Source organism: Stylophora pistillata, chromosome 6 (genome assembly GCF_964205215.1).
Source record: "Stylophora pistillata chromosome 6, jaStyPist1.2, whole genome shotgun sequence".
NCBI classification, from domain to species: Eukaryota; Metazoa; Cnidaria; class Anthozoa; order Scleractinia; family Pocilloporidae; genus Stylophora; species Stylophora pistillata.
Window position 1 is genome coordinate 19,101,964 of NC_142524.1, and position 16,493 is coordinate 19,118,456.

Genomic DNA, 16,493 nt, shown 5'->3' on the forward strand with positions numbered 1-16,493 from the left:
AATGGTTAACAGGACGGTAGTAGGGGGAAACCAAATTCACATGTTAAGACATACCCTCCAAAAATAATAATGCATAAACTGATATTAAAAACACTATTCCTAGTATTACAGGAAAATTATGAGCATGGGTACTTAATCAATGAAACTTTAAAAGACTGAAGGCTAGGGGATGACATTATATCAGAAGGCAAAGAGTTCCAATCACTAATATATCTATGAAAGAATGAATATTTAAAATAATTTGTACGGGCAACTTTTGGCCTTATTTTATACTCATGCTTACTTCCAGTACGAGTTAAAAGCATTTCTCGCAGAATAGAATTTCCAAAGAATCTAGTTCAAGATCCATCCTTCGAATAGAGACCAAATCCTTATGCACTGCCAGAAGAACACCTCTCCCTTACCAGACTTTCTGTCGTGACGATGTATATTAGTCATGCAAACCAAGCTCACAATCCAAGGGGTGGCGAATGGTCCTTCAAAACCTCTGGGTCTCGCAAAATTTTAGTCGAATTTCGTAGGTCTCGCAGTCTCGTTTTTTCAGCGGTTATGTACGTCTCGCAGTCTCGTTTTTTTGTACGAAGGTGTCTCGGAGTCTCGATTTTTGCAAGGCTAAGAGGAAGGGTCTCGAAGTCCCGATTCGTTTGTTGGTTCTTTTAAAATGACGTCCTCTATTAATTGAAATAAGCAAACAAATAAGAGAATGCTATGCTTAATCAAATACTTAGTTTGAATTAATAACTTTGTTTTCCGGAAAAATTAATCTTTTGAATATTAACTTTCATTTCCTGTAATACGTAGCTGGTGGTTTTGATTTCCCCGCTTTCGACGCGATCGCCGGAAAGCGATCGAGTGTATGGTAGCTTTAATATTTCGACCTACTTCACCAACTTTTGCCATCTTGGGCAAACAATCCCAGGTAAAACCACCATCAGTGCGACTTGCGGCCTTGATTTTTTATAGAACCGCGGGACTTGACTGGCCAAGCGTGGTGTGGTTGTTTTCGCGAGGCCGGGATTGAAGTTTTACTGGTGCACTAACAGCGGCATATTGATAAATACCAACATTTATATATAGAGTACTAACATAATTCGATCGTGCTTTCGCTTCCGATGAGAAGAAGAAGACCTTACTTCCATTTCGGTTTCCTCCATTGTTTTGAACGCTTCCACCTCAACTGAGTTCAGACACGGCCGCGCGTTCTTTCTGACGACTTCCAGACAACTTGAGTTGTAAGTGAATAAAGGCTGATAGTTTCGAAAGAAACTGTTTGGGGCTGCGTCGGTGGGAGTAACGAAATAATTTGGATATATCAACAAAGTTGAAATGGCCACCGTAATGATTACAAAAGCTGACGTTTCGAGCGTTAGCCCTTCGTCGGAGCGAAACGTCAGCTTTTGTAATCATGACGGTGGCCAATTTATCATTTCAACTTTGTTGATATATCCAAATTATTGAGTTGTAAGTGGCAGCGCGTCAGTCAAAAAAATATATGATAACGTGTTTGACTCGTCATGACATGTTAGTTTGTTTCGTGCTAAATTCTGCTTTCTCCTTTTCACAAGCGACCTTTGGTAAGTAAGTCGGCTTCATGTTGGTGACATTTCCTATCAGAACACTTTTCGGTGTTGCGCTGGTAGACATAAAAACACCTGATACATTGCAACAATCGAGGACCACTCAACGCGGTTCGATTACTTGACTGATCTGTCACGCAATTGAATAACAGGCATCATCGAAGCCGTGACTGCACCCTTTTTAATGTTGGGAGAAATTATTTTAAAAGACCCGCATATTAATTGCGTGCAAAGAATGAACCCAAATTTTTTTAAACATAGTGACATTCTAAAGTTCAATGTTATAGTCGCAAAGATTTGCTTTTTGCTTGACCTGCGACAAGCAACAAGAATATCACGTAATGAGCAACATAATAAGAGATCGCTGCAATGGTTAACTTTGGGTGTCACGGACGTTAGAGAGCTTAAGCACCAGACGTTCTTGACAACACGAACGGCAGAGAAGCCGCGTAAGTCTGGATCGAGGCCTCCGTTCTTGGCGCGAAATAGGAAGGTTAAGCAGTCGACGTTTTTCAGACACGGACTTCTACCCGTGTTAACATGTCTTTGCTAAAAGATGCTAGAGATATGACCTTAATGAGCAAGGGAATAAGTTTCTTTACCCCACTCTCTTGACAGAATGAATAATTCGTCAATTTATTAGGCGACTTGAAATTTACCACTTCATAGTTGTGTAAACAATGCGAACAAACGAGCGAGCAAGAAGTTTTCAGTGCATGATCTGGATGCCTAGAGGACCATTTCTCTTTTTCTAAATTCGTTAACCACAGCGAGATTTGTTATTCTTATGTTTGTAGTCGGTTGCTCAAAACCTGGCATAGATGCATACGATATACAATGTGCAGTTACAAAATACAACCGATGCAGAAAGACAATCATCTATCTCATTTTGCACTTTGTTATTGTATCTAAATGTCGCCTAAGTGTCTTAATTCTAAATTATCGCTCAAAGTAATTTGTGATAATTGCCAATTATTCATAGACGTGGACACGTAGTTGGGATTTTTGGCAGTTTGAATTTGAACAAAAATAAATCACCATAAAGCAACTTCCTTTCCATCTAAACCCATTTATTTTCTTACTTTTACAGTGTCCCATAAAAGCCCAACTTTAACGTCAATTTCACCGTGTCTTTTCCATTTTTCGAACATTCTTGGAGGCGTGGCTCCTGATCAGACATTAGTGAGGTCACGTAATGTTATAAACTGGAAATAAATTATAGCTCTTGCAGGGAGAATTAATAGTTTGATACTATTAGCGTTTGAATAATATTCAACTGCTTGATATGCTTAAACCAATAACGTTTGAATAGCTTATATAAACCAGCCAAATTCGTTTTGATTCTATTTAAAAAAAGAAAATCGAGTAAAAAAGAAAAATTGACTGCCAAGCATCGTATTTTGCACGGATGACGATTTTCTGTGTTCTCGCCAGTGAAATACACTTCATCCGTGTTCCAACTTCCCATCTACAAGATCCGAACACGGGTGAAAGTGGACACGGCCGGGTACAAAACTCTCCAAACCGTTCAACCATCCCGCGTAGGGGTAATGGCCCCTTTGGGGCACAAAATTCTATCAAAACAAACAGAAATGTGAATAAATAGACTCTTCTCATCAAGCGTCATGGCTTGCACTGGTTTCCAGCACTTTCCAGTACCTCAAGTTTGAACACTGTTTGAATAACTTTCAATACTGCTGTCATTTTATCAGTTGATATTAACGTAGATTATTGGTGGTCGTTTACTAACCTAAAAACACCCTTAGTGTAAGATAAATTAGATTCTCACGGAGACTTTTTCATCAACAAAATTAAAGCTACTCTTCATCAGAAAATAACGAAGAAATATTATGGAAGTATTATTTAGCAGATCGCCTTAATTTTTTTTTGGCAGGCGCGCAAATAGTTTTTTCAGAACCTCGCTTATTTGTTCCTTTGGAATTTCATAAAAGCCGGATTGCTATAATAACCCTTGCCATGACAAGAACATGGCCATCATTTGTTCTACAGTGTCTGGGAATTTTTGTAACACTTCTGACGCTTGAACAGGCAAAGCGTGGTAGTGCGTAAACATCAGAGAGTGCTCCTTGCTAAAATAAGCTCAATTTCCGTGTCACATCAAATAATCTTCAACTGTTTTTTTTATGGCGTGTAATATTCCTGTTGCAAGATACGAGGAGGAGTCCCTGAAAAGATTGATTTTCCCATCTTGGATCAGGTCCACATTCTCCCGACCATCAATGAAAACGCGCAAGCCATGCTTGAGAAAGGTTTATTGTTTTAATGACGCAATTTTATGAGACAATTTTCTGAAAAGTTCTCAGAGAAAATTGAAATTGACAGCTCCAGAATTCACACTTCACAGTGTCACGCAAGCAGACGAAAAGAACTTTTACTGGAGTAGGATACGTACGATTACTAGTATGTTCAGATAAACCTTGCAGACATAACTAAATGAATAAAACTTGGACATATCCTGCTTTTTAAAATATTAATAAGGTTTAAATCAGCGAACTTCCTCATGCCTGTGATACTGATCTTTGGACAAGCGTCAGTAAGTAAGTAAGTTGAACACAAAAGAGCTTACGACAAAGCTCGTAAGAATGTGCACGTGCTAAATACTAAAAATATGTTATAACATGAAAAAAAAAAAGAAAGAATGAAAATCGTAATCTTTACAATTTATGATTTATGACCCATCCCTTCCAACCCGAAAATGCGCAGTAAGAAATCCCCAACTACTATAACTACTATGATGCAAAATTCATCATTAATTAACCTTCCCTTTTAACCCAATTTATCTATAAAATATGTAATACTGAAGAAATCCCCAACTACTATAACTATTATCATGTTCAATTAAATATCAGTTGCTCTGTCATCAAACATGCGTGCCGACAGTCTGCCGACGGATACATTATAGACACAGGTTGTTTCACACGCTACATACTTAAATTATTTATTTTTTGATCAGTGTTTTTCATGGAAAAGCCGGAGTTTTCGTAGATTGTACATTCTGAAAAGTAAAACTAATAACTGAAATGCCCAGAAAGTAGATTTGCAACCGAAACCGAAGGTATTAACAAAACGCAACTTTTTGGTACAGTACTCACCAAATATCTTGTGTAAACAAACTGACAACAAGCAAAAATCTGCTAGAGTCTACCACCAATTTAATTAATTTTCTAGATAAGAAACAGAAACCAAGTATTATCTTAAGTTAGCTTATCATGTTTTAACTTCATATGTACTTTTCGACATGCGATCAATTGTTTCTTGATGGTCAAGTTAGTTGAAACTTCAATATGGCGGCTGCAGTAAATCTCGAAAATAAGCAAACTTCAAACAAGGGTTACTGCAAAACCAAAAATTATCCCAAAAAATCGAAAGTATATAAGAGAACTTCTATCCTTAAACTGTATCTGCAATATAGTTTTTGGGTTCTTCTTCGCGTATCAACAAGCGTTTTTGGCAGTTGTTTTAGGGTACCACAGAGCTATTGAAAAACAGCCGCAGGGTGTCATCGAGAAAAAAATTCATAAAATATTTATAACGAGAACATATCTGCTTTTCATGTCATCAATGAATTTTTCAAGGCCCTAACTATAATGTTATTGCAAAGGAAAATTCACAGATAATTTTCGACTTACGCTGGCAAGCCATGAATATGACACAATTTCGATATTTCGAATATCGAAATTTGACTCGATCCGCACTCGACCGTTTTTATTCAATTACTCTAAAAAAAAAAAGATTAGAAAAAACTAACCCTGTTTTGGTTACTTTGTTACAAGGGTCTATCAATATAGAAAGTATGAGCGAAATCGATTTTTTGAATGTGTCCACGATTTTGATGATCATATCTGATTTTTACTGACAGTGCCTCGGTCTCGGTCTCGGTCTCGCAATCTAACTGAGTCAATATGTCTCGGGCTCGCAAAGAAAAACGCTAGTCTCGCCGTCTCGCAAAGTCTCGCATTTACTATTCGCCATCCCTAATCCAAATAATTAGAGTCAAGGGTAGTTACTAAAACGAAGACCCATAATCTACGAAAACGAAGACCCATTGCGAAAACGAAGACCATTACGAAAACGAGAGTAACTAATGTGCGAGCCTGCGAGCCTCGAGCCTCTTTTTGCGAGCCTCGAGCCTCTTCTTGCGAGCCACTGTTTGTTCTATATCTTTCAATTTTCTCTCCTCATTTTATTCTAACAGTCTTTGGCTCCTCTCCAGAAAGCATTTGAAGGTAAAAATCAGAAAAAATATCAGACTAGACGCTCGAGGAGCGTTCACTCGGGCTTCGTAGCGAGCGCTAAAATTTATTCGAAACTACAAAGCCGTAGCATTCACACAAAACACGAGTACAATTATAATATACATCACGAGATCTGAATTTTTTTACCTTTAATGACACTGTAACATCATTATGTTCATGTACATTAGTCCATATTGCAAAATTTTTCTAGTAGATCATAGTCATCAAGAGTATTCATCATGTCTTCTACTAAGCACTATTAAACCGGTATTGCTCACCAGGAAAAGAGATTCAAGCTAACCAGTTTAAGGCTAACCCGTTTAAGTTACGACTCGCCACAGAAGTGAGTAAAGCATGATAGTGAAATTAGAGTTTCTCGTTGAGGTATTTTTCAATGAAATCGTTGGTTTTAGAAATTATAAGTAAGTTGCGTAACGATGAATTGTGTTGCTCTGTTTCAGATCGAATAATATAATTGCATCAAGTGATTAATTATACGATATGTGGTGGTCGTTGCAATAGGCATTGTATGATTACGTAAAGCAATAGGGATTTGGCTACTCTTCTTGTCTTTTTAGCCAGCAGTGGTTGCCGTAGATAAGAGTATGAATGGGTGGCACAGAAAGGCAATTGGCACGTCTTGAAGGCCTGGGAGGGACTCACCATTTCCTAAGAAGGTGTTGGCTTTCCCAGGAACCTTTTCAAATTTCTGAACTCTTGTAGTAGCATCACCCTGCATTTTGAGGTTTGTGTTGCTGGTCTGATGTTGCTAAAACTCAATTAATACTAAGTAAAACATGTTTTTTAAAAAGACTATTGCTATTCTCTTTCAGAGAACGATCTATTTCCCAGGCACGGGCATCTGTACAACAGCGATAGAAAAGAATGGGAACACTATAATGAATCATCTGGACTTTCCAAATTTATAGTTGTCATCATTCAATTAGCAACATATACAGAATGGTTGACAGAAAACTGCAAGTCCAAATGGTATGGGTTGATTTTAAAATGTTAATGAAAATCATGATTGTCTATGTAAAGTTTATACACTTCGTACCTGTTACAATGGACCATGTTTCTTAATGGAAAGTGGAATACCTCTTTTTGGTCCCATTTTACAGCTATTCCTCCCTATTCACCACAAAAGAACTTGTTCCTAGACCAGCACATTGATTTTTTATTCACTTTATTAAGGCCCTGTTTACAAGCAGGTAGGGTAACCCTAGTGCTTGGGTTACCCTGGCAGGAGGGTTACCCTAACGCTCCCACATCTTTTCTATTTTTCATCGACGTGTTTACAAGGCAGCTAGGGTTACCCTAGCACTAGGGTAACCTTAGCTGAGCGCTAGGGTTACCCTAGCGCCAGGGTAACCCTAGCTGCCTTGTAAACGCTCTGCTGGGGATAACTCGCCTACCCGGGACAACTTTTTACTTGTTTCCAAACCCTTTGAACATTGATAACAATGCGTGCGGTTACCAAGCATAAGTAAGTTGTCCCGGGTGGTAGGGTAACCCTACCTGTGAAATTTTGCTTGTAAATCCGGGCTATCTTTGACCCGCCTGCTAGGGTAACCCTAGCACAAGGGCTACCCTCCTTACTTGTAAACAGCCGGGGCATAATTCTTGGCCCAGGCCTCTAGATGGGGCGTGGGGTGCCTTCTCTGGTACCTCTTTGGTACCATATCCAAATTATTGCCCTTATTCCTGACAAAGGAGTTCATTCCGGACTAGCACATTGTCTATCTATTTGTTTTTCCTATCATTGATTTATGTTTTTAATTAGTTCAATGACTGAAATAAGTGGATAAATATTAATTTCTTTTACTTACACAAAGTAATGAAAGCTTTAAAAGCACGGAAAGTCTCATAAAGGCACAAACTTGGTGTTGATTTACCATTAATTAGTGATATATTAGATGCGATTATCAAATTGTCAATTTTATTAATATTCCGTAGATTTCCAAGATTTAATAAGCCTGGTTTACCGCCTTGTAGACTGTTCTTGAAATAAAATGACACAACAATCACTTCGGGACGAGCAAATAAATTATTTGAAATTTGCCCCCATTGTACTGAAGAAGTTCCCAAAAGCCTTAAGTCAGGCGTTCAAGACCATGCGGGACATCACTGATCTTGACACATCTTCCCGATCATCAACTGTGGGATGACTCCACTGCAGTAAGATATCTATTTCTCACTCTAGAGGGTGGCAAAACAAAAGTTCCCACACACCTCTCCTATGAAGAATGGGATTGTAGCACCCTGTTCCAGGCGACCATATATGCCAAGTCCTTTTTTATGCCCGACGGTAAGGGTCGTTACGGACTCTTAGTGAGCCGCTGTTCCTGAAACCTCGTTTATCAGCTCATGGAGAGTTACATGCATCGGTGACGAGCCTGAGTGGAACTGACAATGCTGAAACGTTTGCACTAGCGATTGATCAATTGCGTCTTTTAAGAAATTCGCTTTTTCGCTCGCAGTCTCCTGAAATTGATAAAGTCACCTTTGATCAATACATGCAGCGCGCTACAGGAGTATTTTAGAGCTGTTGGCATCAACCCTATTTACATCACTGGTGCTTTAACAGAGTCCGAGTTTCCCACAAATGAAGCTCGTAGAGTAGAACCTACCAAAGAAGACAGCACAGATGTGAACGCTTTGAAACAAAAAGAGGAAGAACCAATGATCGAGAAGTTGAAGCAGACAACAGCCCAAAACAAGCCATGTAAAATTTAAATTTAGTTTCGACGAAAAAATTTGAGTGTTCGAGATTCTGGTTAAAAAAAATGTTTGCATGTGCACACGATGGTTGAAGTAACAGGTTTGTATTCCTAAAATACTTATCCCCTGGGCCAAAAAGGGAAAAACAGGGGGGGAATGATAGGTGTATGGAAAATCTACTCCCTCGGAAGACATCTTCGTCTCAGCAGATTGTAACTAAAGCAATTATGCAAACCTTACAAATAGACATTATCGCAGTCAGCTTTAAGATTGACTGATATTCCAAACTTCCTTCCCAAATTCATAACGTTTACAAAAAAATTATTTCTGAATTTCTTATGTTAGCAGTGTGTTTAAAATTAAAGTTATCGGCTCGCATCGTTATCGGGAACTTAGATTTGCTCTTTTCTATAAATATATTATGATATTGTCAAGATACTTTGGAACTCCCGGTTAATTCCTAAAGTTCTTACATTTTCCTTGTCGCTAGCTCTATAAAACTTAATTTTTTCGCAATTTCTTGGCAGCGTATGCAGAGGTGGCCTTCAACAAGGCTCTTGCTGAAGGGGAAACTTAAAATAAGAAGCAGGTTCCGATCATCGTGTGTTGATTGAACATGACCGCTCAGGAAAGACTAGCTTAAAAAAGTCTCTTATGGGCCAAAAGTTTAATCTACTTGAGGACAGCACTGTAGGGATAGATGCTGATCCTTCCCATTTTCAAATCGTTCATGAGGTATGGAAAGCAGGAGAAAAAGACCAAGATGAAAATACTGCGGTAGCTTTTTCTTTTGAACACAATGTGGCAAGATTAACTGTTGGAAATTTCAGGCAAGAAAGGCAAACTTCCAGTTAAACAGCTCTAGCTTCTATTCAGTCTGAAAGAATTACACCACCAGCCAGCGAGATTTTGACAAGTGGAAGTAGTGACCTCACTGCAAAATCGTCCAGCGGAAGAAGTAGTTTCTCAGATAAATCTCTCAGAGTTTCCAAAGACTCAATGTTTAGTGAGACGTCGATAGATCCATAACCTGTTGGACGCGTAACTCACTTGGTCTAGAAAAGAGAAGGTGCTGTGGTCTAAGACGAAGACCCAGATTTTGTTGATGGCGTACGAAACGTAACCGAAGAAATAGCAACGTTGATTGCAATCCTATTGAAAGAAGATGATACAAAGGAAGAGAAAGAAGAAATCTACTCTGTTTTGTGGGACTTTCCCGGGAAGTTGGTCTACTATACAACACATGCAATATTCCCCACGACGAAAGCAATCTACATTCTGATCAATGACCTCAGCGAAGATCCAAACGAAGCCGCGAAACACGTTTCAAACCAGGGGATGCTCGAGGAATTGACGTGTGATTCTGCTTCAAAACAAATGTGGATTATCTAGACTTTTGGATGTCCTCTGTTGCTTTTCTGACCAATCAAACTGAAGATATTCCAGTAACGACTGGTTCAAATGCGTTGCCAAAGAAACTTTCCCCGGTTTTCCTGGTTTGCGCTCATGCTAACATACCGTTTGGTGGATATGACCCTAAGAAGCTTAGCCGAATGGTATTTGGTCGTCTTGGGACCAAGCAGTACAAAGGCCATCTAAAAGGCGACGTCTTTCTCGTGGATAACACCAAATCAGGTTCTGAATACGAGTGTCCAGAGGTAACCCGCTTGCGAATGGAGATTCTTGATGTTGCTAAGGAATTACCACAAATGAACGAAACCATCCGGGTAAAGTGGTTGAGATATGAGAAGACAATACAGGCCGTGAAAGACAATGGTTACATATGGCTCGAACTTGACGATGCAAGGAAACTTGCTAAGAAGGTATGACAGATTGTTAATGTTGAAGAATTCAAAACTTTGTTGAAATTTTTGCACGCCCAAAGAGTTGTGATTCACTTTCGATGACACTCCAGAGCTAAACAAGTTGGTGGTTCTGAGTCCTCAGTGGTTAATTGACGTGTTAAAGAAGTGATAGCAATCAGGCCGTACAACCGCGAAGAGGAAAAATTTGAGCACTTGTGGAGGGATCTTGAGGAGACCGCAATTCTGGATGAAGAACTTTTAGATCATGTCTGGGGTCCTTTGTTAAATGAAGAAGGGAAGAAAGGGATGAAAGTGAAGGCAGACAGCGTTGGAAATCTTATCGCAATAATGAAGAAATTCAGTTTGCTCTGTAAGTGGCCTTCTGATTACTCGGCAAGTAAACGTACCTGGTGCCATCTATGCTACAGTCACATCCCTCACTGCCCACAAAGAGCTCGGTTAAATCCACGCTACTTCCCTCTCTCTTCCTTCGATTTGACTTTGGGTACGTTCTCCTGGCTTGTTTCCCCGACTGCTGCTGCATTTCTTCAGATTTCAGTATTCCAGCAATGAAGACATGAGCACAGGGGGCCCAGAGTTGTACCATAACTTTGCTCGATTTTACCACAAGGAAGATGAAGATCGTTCTGTAGTACTTCAGTGTTTGCCACAAGTCTTCCATTGAAGTTGCTGTTCACAGATTGTAATCTTGCTGATGAATTGAAAGGTTTCCAGCCATCACAGGAGACGTTATGTGCGAATGTCAGCTATGAAGCCTTCGACGAGAAGTTTAATCATGCAGTGCGCAGACAGTTGGGATTAATACTTGCGTCCATGCGCAAGGAGTACTCTTGGATGAAGAACATGAGATTTGATGTGAGTTTCATTTGTCCAGTCTGTTGTGCAAGAAGCTCTCTCAGGTACTGTCGCACACATCGCACAGTGGATTACAAGCAGGAGGATTGCCTCCACTACTGGACTGAGTCTGTATTATGCAGTGCAAAGAGGACCGTGCGTTGCAAGAGGTGTCCCACGTTACCAAATAACAAAGCTCAGGTCGAGAAGTTTTTGCCATGGTTATCATCAAAGGAAAGCTAGGTGACGAATCTTTTTTGCTCTGTTCATGCACTTTGAATTTTAAATTCTACATATTTTGAAGGCTGCACAATTGGTATCACGCTTTGAGCTGCGATGCCGCTCACTAAAACTAGTGAAGGTTTGTATTTCGTAGTGGGAAGGTTGGAATGCAGGGAGAGAAACTTTACCAGCTTATTGCTTACGTTTTTAGGATTGAAAGCCATCGAATCTCGTACGCTCTCTTAATGCGACATTGCCAGTACAATTAACACCATTTCATGCGCCGAAAAAATGATAATTTCTGCTCATATCCCACAGCTGAAAGCTGATGAACATGACGGGAGAGAGTTGGTTGCTATGAAAGGTGACTTGAAGTTATTTTTGTCCAAATACAACTTGTTAAAAGAAGTCTTCAGGTACACCTTCAACATGCACATGGAGCTGCTAAATTGAGCCTAAAGAAAGCTGTCGTCTCAACAGATTCGATCTCTTTCCAGGGTCAAAGAATAAGAAATTGCGAAGTAACATTCTTTCACTCTCACAGATATACATACTAAGGATAAATACTTTTTCAAAAACAGAGAAATAATGGAATTTAAGTATTCAGCAAATATCGCTACCTTAAAGAGAAAAGTCCTCCCGCTCTTTAGTGTGCTCTCTACATAGAATTTTCACCTTGCTGCAAAATAACCCATAGAGATGCCATGCATAAGGATGTCTGCAACTAATTCAAACCTATGATTCAATGTGGTACAGAGTGAAACAACCCCCAGGGGTAACGATAGAAAATGAAATGCCGTTTGTTGGAGCGGAGGGTAAAGTCCCAGACACCAAATTAATCTATTTAATAGTGTTTCGATTCTTTTTTTGTTTTGTTGTTCTTCATTATAGTCAGGGTTTACGGCTAATTACAATGTAAATTTTCCATTTCAGAGAAAAATATTTTACACGAAAAAGTGGAAAGAGTTTAACTGTGATCTAACATTTTCATTTTAGGTACTGAAAAAATATCCCTTCCCGATGAGGTTCAACAATCGCTTCTGTCAGTTTCATGTGAAGTCAAAGAGGTTGTACTACAACTTGAAGCAAGTCTGCAAATAGACCACGCCTCTCTGAAGGAGCCAGACACTGAAACTAAGAGAGTGATCCGTTGCTTGACTTGGATGGCAAAAAAGTCAATTAGACTTGACGTGTTCGAACACTTGAGGCAGATTGCACCTGCCGGAACTACTGGTGAGTCAGTAATTTATCAGAGCTACATCTCCCTGTTTGCGTTGAAGCAACGTCACCAGAACTTAGGGGATCACAGACAAGCAAACCCACTTTAGTTATCTCTTGGAACTGTTGTGGTCCATTATCTGTGGTCTGTGACCCTCCAAGCTCTGGTGGTTTTGCTTCAAACACCAATCACACCAAGAGGAACAAAAAAGTAAGGAAGATTTAACAATGTTGCGCACAAACTTTAGTGGCATCCATAAGATAACAATAATTTTCTTGTATTTCCCATGCGGCATACTTGTGGGGCTTAACACACTTTTATCAGTCAGTCCATACGCTTCTTTTCCCTAGGTCCTTTGTTGCCCGACGGTCTTGATGTTCTAAACATTCCAGTTGCTCAGGCACGAGAGCTTGCAATTGACTTGGGTGGTAAGTGGTACTTTCTGTGTGGAACATGTCTCTTCGCATGGACAGCTCTGTAATAACCAATTACAGATAACATTTCAAATATCCAACAGTTGTTTTAAAGAGGTGATACAATGCTTTTAGTAGGACTTTCGTGTTTTAGTCTTGCGTCAAAATTTTAAACCAATTCCCAGATTTTTGGTTAATTTTATGAAGATTTACTACTTTGAAAATTTCTTAATGGAACTGAGATGGCCTTCTTAAGGGCAGAAAGAAAGGAGGTACTAGGCAGGAGATTTAGATTTTGTCTGAATGTTTGTCACAGGTCGAGATGAATGGATGGGACTTGCCGAAGAACTGGGACTGAAGCAATTCGAGATTCGTTTCCTTGATAAGCGTATTCTGAATCCATTTGAAGCTGTCATTGCTTTCGCTGCCAGGGAGCGCTTCATAAGTGTCAGCGAGCTGTACGAATTTTTAATCAAAAATGATCTCATACAAAGTTGGCTGATACACTGTGAGAAAGCTATTTGGAACTTATTGTTTGGATTTCCTCAGCCAAAGCAGAGAATGTACCCCAAATAGGAATGAATTTTTATGGAAAGTATCCTTGCTAGCCCGGTATTACAAATATAGTAATGTAACAGTAATGTGCAGCAAACGGTGGTTCTGAAATATCTAATTAGATTTAGAGGAACCTCAGCGAGGCGGGTGCATAGGAAACAGTAGTTAGCCTGTGCGCATGCATTATTTCGCTCGCGCTCAGAACATGATCTAATAGAAAAATATTGTTAGCTGTAGAGTAACTTACATACATAGTTTAAGTCCTACAAACTTACCTTAGAAGTTATAAGTAACTTGGCTGCAGCTAGAAAAATAACTATCACACAAATGGGTGGCTTAAGTAGTTGGGAGCCCAAACCCTTTTCCTGTCCAGTGCTGGTTAAGGTATTGAGTGATAATTGTTTTCTTTTACTTCTAATTTTAAAAAAATGCTGAATTTAATTCATAACAATAGGAGACGTCCAAGCCTTATGTGCCTCCTGGCACAGAGAGATTTAAGGTAAGGGAACCTAAAGTTAACGAGGAAAATCGATAACTTGCAGTTTGTTTCGTGGCCTCAAAACCCTCCAAACCATATCCACCAAAAAAAAAAAAAAGAAATCCATATGAACTTGACTTAGATAAGCGCAAGCTCTTTTAATAACATTTTGGTGTTGGAATTTAGAGAAATATTAGGAGTCAAAGAGGCAGGAAATTACAAATTTTTGGACTCGTAACGCCCTATTTGGCTGATGAAAAATGATTGTACCATAAAAGTATCTTTAAGGGTATTAAAATTCGATCCTCTGTTTGTTCTGGTAATATTCGAATTATATCGAAAAACTTCGCTCAAATCGCTTAAATTAATTTCGTTAAAACTTGAATTAATTTTGTTCAAACTTTCCAGCGGGAAATTTTAGATTACAGCTTTCTCAGTGTTTTTCTTTAGAAAGGAAAGATCAATCATTGATCACTTACTCATTGCTTTGGAATAGAAATCATGTTAGAGATCTTAGGTTTAAGCCCAACCACCCACCATTCCTTACCATGGCCGAACATATCTAGACAGTTAGCCAGCATATCGCGCCAACCAAAACTGGGGTAACTACCTGGCTTTTAAAAGCAAATAATTCCTTTATATTTAGCCATGTGAGTAACCATGTTGTCAGTTGTAGATGTATTTGAACTGTTACTGTAACAGTAGGAAATTCTTCTATGATAGTTTTGTAAATCAAGCTATCAAAATTACTGTTTTTTTTTTGTAACGGGAAGCTAATGAAAAGGAATGACCAAGTCCAAGAGAATATCGACTGAGTTGATTTTCTCTTGCCAAGTCGTAATTGTTTTAATTTCGCATCTGATTGGTTGAGGAGACTGTGTAATTCCCTAAACCAATCACGGAGTAAAGTAAAGCAAAGTCAGTGCAATAACAGATTGTTTTCGACGCTCAACTGAAAGTTTCAGTTAGTAAAGTCCTAGCTGAAAAAAAAGCAAACCACCAACAATCCAGATTTCTATGTCGACATGGATAACAGTGGGCAAATAGCTATCCCGTGAAAGTATCGTCGCTTAATTGCTGTTAATTCATTTGATTTGTCCGAATTTAAATCAGCCTTTCGTTGGTATCGTTCAGGAAACTGTGTTTCTACCATTATGGCTCGGTTATCGCCGGAAATTCGAAAAGTGCCTAAAAAGATGTTTAAAATTTAAAAGGGATCGATTTCTTCCTCCTTGTGATAATAAATTCTATTATTAAAAACTGGATCATTGGATAATGCAATTCAAGACTTTTTATTGGCTTAACCATTATGGTATATCAGCCAATATACCATAATCTACAAATATGGTAAGCGTACGCGTCAGCTTAAAATCAAAAGGGAGCTAAAAAATCCAGTTTCTTCTTACAAAATAATAATTTCTTGGGGGCGTTTTTAATAAAACAATTATTCCACTCGCGCTTGTTGGATATGAGATGATTATAGCCAACTCGGCGCTACGCGCTTCGTTGGCTATCTATCATCTCATATCCAACGCGCGCTCGTGGAATAATTGTTAATTAGTTGGATAAACCATCATTTGATTATATGCAAATGTAACGATGGACGCGGACACTGGCTTTGTGTTTGAATGCACTTATATTACTGGGAGAGTGGGTTTTTTTTTCTGTCATGATTGCTCGCATTTGCCATATGCATAATTATTGTGAGTCTCTACGTACAGTCATCTCTAAGTCTAAGCCTCGCTTAGAAAACTGTGGGCACTAGCCTCGTGCCCAGACCTTCCACGGCTAAGCGGTTGTACATTTCAGTTACAGTTATACGGTAGGATCTGGGCAGAGATTAGGTAAGCACGTTTGGCGAAGGAAGTAGTTCTGGCAATCTTGGCCCTCAGTTTGAAAGGTTGGGTGAGTTTGAGAAAGCCAAAGAAGTGCTACAAAGCACGCCTTAATAATGCCGAAGAAGCAGAGGATGAGGTAGAAAACCCAACTGGTAACAGTTCAGCATAAGATCGACTTCTGCCTAGGTAGAGAATTGTGGTTTCGCTAGCCACGACCAGGGTCTTTTTTCTCTTCAGCTGAATATCTAGAGGAAAAAGTCCTAAGCAGTTGCAGTCACTTCAAAATCAAATTCACAAGTTTATCGTCGGCTGCCTGATGGCGCCAGGGTCTCGGCGTTTTGTTAATAACTAACTATATCGGCATTTATTTTTGATAGTCATGAGAAGTGATAACGAAAAAATGTCTATGAATTTTTCAGAGCAGTACGGTTTGAGAGGAGGAATACTCTCTCGCAGGATCTCCCTTTATTTTCCTAATTTCCTATTTGATTTCAACTCATTTTTATTTTTTGTGCTATTTCAGTAGGAACCCCAATCAGTCTTTCAAGTGACCT